The sequence below is a fragment of the Myotis brandtii genome, unplaced genomic scaffold, assembly GCF_000412655.1.
Source record: "Myotis brandtii unplaced genomic scaffold, ASM41265v1 scaffold510, whole genome shotgun sequence".
Lineage (NCBI taxonomy): Eukaryota > Metazoa > Chordata > Mammalia > Chiroptera > Vespertilionidae > Myotis > Myotis brandtii.
Genome location: NW_005369443.1, coordinates 564,308 through 570,591, shown reverse-complemented (window position 1 = coordinate 570,591; position 6,284 = coordinate 564,308).

Here is a 6,284-nt window from a genome sequence, read left to right as displayed (position 1 = left end):
TGGGGCCGGGCTCCGTGGCGGACTCTGCTCGCGGGGCTCCTCGCCGCCCCCATCACCTCCCATCACCTGTAGCTCCCATCACCATCACCTGTGGCTCCCCACCCGTTCGAGATTGGGATCTGCTGCCCGCCCCGTGCGGGAGGAGGGATCAGACCCGCCCCCGGTCCACCTTCGTGGCTTCCGGGCAGCCCGCCACATTTCCAGACCCTTCCGGGGTTCTCTGGTCAGATTCGGACCGGAACCTGTTTTCCACCTGTGTCTCAGAAGCCCTCGGGGTGTGTCTCCTGGGGCGGGGTTTAGGGGGTGCAGGGGGGTGCGCCCAGGTTCTGAGTTAGAGCCCACCCTCTCCCAAACCTAATAGAGACCCCTGCCGCCTGCTCCTCTGCGACCCCGCTCCCTCCTGGGCTTCTGCCATTCAGCTAGAGGTCTGCGCCTCTGCCCTTAGGGATGGCCCGCCCGCAGGCCTGGGGGAGTGGGGGGCAGTGACGGAAATGAAGCCTGCCTGTAGCTCTAGACCAGGTTGAGTTGTGTCTGGTTCCCTGCCTGACAGCCCTGCTGCTAGGCCCTGTCCGTGTTCTCTGGGGAGCCTTAGTTCAGTGGCTCCCCAGAACCCCACTCCTGCTGCCCACCTTGAAACCAGAGACCTGGGTCCCCTCATATGGAAAGTTTCAAGTGTCCTTTGGGTTTGTCCTCACTGCCCAGAGGCTCCCTGTGTTTGTTTGTGCCTGGGTCTCCCCTCTATACTAGTCCCCCAGGCAGCCTGGGACTGGGACCTGTACCTTCCTGCCTCCATTTCCCCCTTGCTCTGGCTGCCAGCCCCCGCCCTACCAGTCAAACCTGTGTTATTCCTGGCTGAGTGCCCAGCCCCCAGGGTAAACCCCAGGAGGTTTCAAAGGAAGAAGATGGTCCCTCATGTCCTATGTGTTGTCTAAACACTCCCCTGCCAGCCGATGCGGTTGCCCTCAAGTTTCCTCTGCTGCCTCCTCGAGTCAGAAAGAGTTATCTTTGCATTGGGTGGTCTTACGGTGCATCTGCTGATGTTTGGGTCAGATAAGAGTACATGTGGCGACCAATGGTCAGAGGGAACACAGTCCTCCACATGAGACAGGACCTCTGGTTCATCAGCCTGTATTCCCTCTGCCGAAGGGGAAACCGAGGCACAAGAGAGCAGGTGGCTTACCTCGTAGGTCAAGAGGGATGGTAGAAAGGGGCTTTGCCTAGTCCCGAAGACAGGCAGACTTAGGCCTGGTTGGGACTGGGTGACCCCCAGGAGAGCTTGAGTTGTAGAGAGCTCAGGCCCACTTCTGTTGCCCTGGTATGTGTCTCTGTGACCCCTCTCCTTCCCCACCCCACAGTAGCCCAGGTGGGCCCTTCAATGGTAAGACTGGTTTCTCTGTGAATCAACTGAGGCTTCCTCTACCAACCCCAGCCCTCCGGTGTTCTGAACCCACGGATGCTGCCATACTTATTGCTGGAAGGCATGCCCAATAGGGGTTTCTAGCCGCCTTGATGGGGTGCTGGCAGGAACCCACAATGGTGGAGTGGAACAGCTGGGGGCTGCCATTCCCACAAGTTTCCCTTTGGGCCTCAAGTTCCCATCTATGAAGTGGAGATAGGAAAACCTAGAACCCAGATTCTCAGGGCAAGAGGAGTGGCTCCTCAAGTCTCCTGACCCTGACTCCATATTTGGGGGAGACTTGCAGGATCCAGAATTTTCAGACCAGAATCCCCAGGAACCAAGAGGCCAGGACTTCCCACCCAGGGGTTCCCCAGCTGCTCCAGTGAGTTGGACAGAGGTGGTCCTTGGGGTAGCAACCTCCACCCCCTCAGCCCTTCTTCCTCCTACTCCTCCCCCTTCCCCACTCAATGCCACCACATTTGGAAGGAAGGCCCGCAAAGGGAGCTTATTTATAAAAGTCACACTTGATAAAGGAGCTGGCACGTTTCCTTGGCACTCTGCAGGCCAGGTTCAGCCCCCCAGCCTTCTCCAGTCTCCTCCTCTCATACGGAAAGTGAAGGGATCTTCAGGGTCAGTGTGAGGACTCAACACTAGGCAGCCCTCAGAGATCAGAAGGCCAACCGGAGGCTTAAGCGGGGCAAACACAAGCCCAGAGTCCTACAACCTGGGAGACTTTTGAGGCAAGGTGTCCCAGGCAGCCCTGCCCAGCATGCAGCTGCCTCCTTCCCCCACTTCGGAAGTCTCCCTGGTTTCCTTTCTGAAAACTTCTTGGAGCTGATCCATCCCTCCCTGGACCCAAACACTGTTTATCTACATGTGGGACACAAGGGACCTGCTGTAGGAGCCAGAGAACAGAGGGAGGAGGGAGAGTTGGGGCTGCCAGACCTGGGAAGAAACCTTCATGGAAGAAGAGGACCTGGGATGACTCAGGAGGAGGAGTTTGGTTTGAATGGGGGGAGAAAGGTGGTCTAAAGGAGGAACCAGAGTGAGGAAACGCAGAGAGGTGGGAATGCCCATCCAGGAGAGAATGGTGGGTGGTCGTGACACCTGGTCTAGAGGGCCCAGCCCACAGGCGCAGCTGGGGGAGCCCTGGATGGGAAGCCCAGTGCCCCCCTTTGCCCACCAGTTTCCCTTTTCTCTCTCACTGGTGGGAAGAGACTGGGGGTCCTAGAGCAACAACAGGCAGGTTTGTACAGGCCTTAGGGTAGCGTCTCCCTCCCTCTCTCCAATTACCTCCTTGGGGTTTCCCAAAAGAAACAATGTATTTGAGCACATTTTCATCTGGGATGCAGCTGAGATGTTCTTTAGGGACTACCTAGTCCAGCGGTTCTCAACCTGTGGGTCACGACCCCTTTGGGGGTCGAACGACCCTTTCACAAGGGGTCGCCTAAGACCGCCAGAAAGCACATATATAATTACATATTGTGTTTGTGATGAATCACTATGCTTTACTTATGTTCAATTTGTAACAATGAAAATACATCCTGCATAGCAGATATTTACATGACGATTCATCACAGTAGCAAAATTACAGTTATGAAGTAGCAACGAAAATAATGTTATGGTTGGGGGTCACCACAACATGAGGAACTGTATTAAAGGGTCTCGGCATTAGGAAGGTTGAGAACCACTGATCTAGTCCAACCTGAATCTTACAAATTGGAAAACAGGTCCAGAAAGGGCCAGGGGTTTATCCAAGGTCACACGGTATCTAAGGGCAGAGCCCAGCCCCTGTCCATGGCCTGAAACTGCCCGAGCTCCTCTAAGGCCCTGTTAAGAGAAGGGATCTGATGGAGGAGGGATAACACAGGATGGGGAGAGGGCCAAGGATCAGACTGGAGAGCCCTCTTTCCTGGAGGCTCAGCTTGGCCTCTCACACAGGGGACTGGGCTCTGGACCTCTCTCCTGTAGTGATACTGACTTTGATTAGTCATTAAAAGGAAGAAGGGGAAAAAATAGCCTTGAGGCAGACAACAGCAACTCCTACTCAGTAGGAATGAATCAACCCTGCCGGCTGGCCTGCCGCCATCCCTGGGGACTGGCCTGCAGGCGCCTCTTGGAGGAATCAAAGGCTTGTTTCCTGGAATCCTGGAGCCTCTGCCAGGTGAGACCACCAGGGCTGCCTGGCCTCCACTAGGGGAAGGTTAGGGCTTCCTGCCAGTGGTTCCAGCCGTGTCTTCTCGTGTGTGATGGGGGCAGTACCCCCTCCCACCCCGCCCGGTGTTTATTCCTGGTTGCTCAGGCTGGAAGTGGTGAGGCTGGAGCTGAGACAGCCAGCCTGTCAGAAGGAGTGAGACCAGACCAACAGTTCTCAGTCCTGAGTGGCCTCACCAGCCCCACCCCCATAAATTCTGATCTGAACTCTCTGGGGTAGGACCCTGAAAGTTGCTTTTTTCAAATCCTGCCAAGGGATGCTGGTGCTGGACCAGGGTGGAGAACCATTGAAAGATGAACAGAAAACACCAGGACAAATCCAATGCTAGTTGGATGTGAGAGGAGGAGGAAGCGTAGATGTCTCCCAGTTTCTGACTTGAGGAGCCTTTGGGAACGGGTTCTGAGCAGGGAGTTTCAAAGGAGGAGGTTCAGGAGAAAGAGGCGGAGCCTAGTGTTGGGCAGGTGGCAGGCAGGATGCCCACAGATGTCTGGCTGGGTTGATCCCGAGGACGTTTGAACCTTCAGGCTTGTACTTGCCCCGTGGCTCTAGCTGCCAGTTCCATGCAGAAGCCTCCCAAGTCCCCAGTTCCAACCCAGCCCTCCTTTCAGAGCTGTGACTGCCACTCAGAGAGGGTTGGTGGATTCCCAAGGGAGTTGGGGCCCTAATCATTCAACAAATATCCAGATACCCACTTTTTAAAAAAATATATATTTTATTGATTTTTTACAGAGAGGAAGGGAGAGGGATAGAGAGTTAGAAACATTGATGAGAGAGAAACATCGATCAGCTGCCTCCTGCACATCCCCCACTGGGGATGTGCCCGCAACCGAGGTACATGCCCTTGACCGGAATAGAACCCGGGATCCTTGAGTCTGCAGGCCGACGCTCTATCCACTGAGCCAAACCGGTCAGGGCCCAGATACCCACTTTACGTATGTGTATGATATTCACTCTGGCCAGCCCAGGACACTAGGAAGATGGCGTGCCAGCCTACTTCCTAGTTCCTTTTGGTCAGGAGTGTGTGTCTGTACTGCGGGCAGGGAGGTAGGGGTGCTGGCATCCTACATCCTTGTCATTTATTCAATGTCCAGTGAGAACTGATTAAGGGTCTGAGTTAATCTGGAGGACATTTCTAAGAAAGGTGCAACAGGGCTCTGGGCTCAATGTGTATGAGGTTGCAGGGGGCAACAGACTCACAAACCATCAGATTCTCACAAGCTAGAACAAGGATCAGAACAAATGAAGAAATGAAATAAAAAAGTTCCTTTACTTGAGGCCTTCCTCGGCAGGAAGTGCTAGAGGATCACTTATGTGATCGATGGCTGCATTAACAGAGGTAAAATATGTAGAAAGAGGGAGGGGATGGCTAGTACTTTGGCACTGCTCAGACCACAATCAGCAACAGGTTCAGTTTGCATCCTGTACTACAGGGGAAGACAGAGGTCAGACTGAACAAGTCAGGGGCAGGAGCTACAATTTAGGGCCCCTGAGAAGGATCTGAAGGGGAGGGAATGGTGAACTTGAACAACAAAAAAAAAACACAAAAAACCCAAGTAGGATATGGATGCTGCCTTCAGATTTCTGGCAGGGTCAGCTGAGGGAGAGGGCACCAAAAGGTTCTTTATGGCCTGGGTCCAAAACACAGGAAAGGGAAGGACTTTCTAACTATTGGGGCTGCTCAAAATGGGCAGAGCTGCCTGGGGAAGCCAATGCCCTCACCATCACAGGAAGTGTGCAAGCTGAGGCTAGAAGCTGGGGCTAAAGTGACTTTTCAGATCCCTTAAGGCCTGAGAGTCTGTGGCTCTGGCTCCAGTAGGAATGTGAATAGGGCATGGGGAACCCAAGGGAGCTGGGAATGCTTCTGGAAGGAGGTGGCATCTAAGGATGAGGAGAATGCCAGGGTTATGGAATCAGCATCCCAGGCAGAGGGAACTGCATGGGAAAGCAGGGAGGACCTAGGGTGGATTGTAGAGGTAGGGAGCTTGTTATAGGTGGGGTGTGCTGGGGTCAGATTTCAGGCTGGGGCAGTGAGGTGAAGGGGAGGGTGCGGGTGAGAAGTCCTAAGGAAGCAGGACTTAGTAAGGAAGGGTTCCCTTGGAGCATCCCCTCAAAGTTTTGCTTGGAGCCCCGGTTGGTTTGACCAAAGCTGCAAGGTCAGGCTTTAAACCCTCCAGTTTGTCTTTGGGTCCAATCTGAATGCCCCAACCTGGGTGCCCCAGTCAGACCCTAGCCCAAGGTGTGCCATTCCCCAGCCCTACCCTCACAGACGGAGAGCCTAGAGGAGGGCTCTCCTGCCAACCTTCTTTTGTTGGAGAAACTACCCAAGTCCAGCCTTCAATCCTCTGGGGAGGCTGTGGAGGTAGCAGGTCAGACTGGCTGGACATCTGAAGAAGATATGAGACCCAGAGAGGGGCACAAGCCCAAATCCGAGGGGTCTCGGGCAGTGACTCTCATCTCTAGTGACTCAGGTGCCCTTGTCTTTAGCTCTAGCTGGTCACTGCTCTTCCTGGGAAGGAAGCTGGACAATTCTCCTTCTGCCTCTTTGAGTCTACCCCTGTCCTTCTTTGGGCACCAGAAGACCAGAGGGGGCAGGGCGCTGAATGGCTGGAGCTCCTAGGGTCACTTGCCAACCTGGCAAGCTGCCCAGGAAGGGGAACTGGGCTCTTCTAG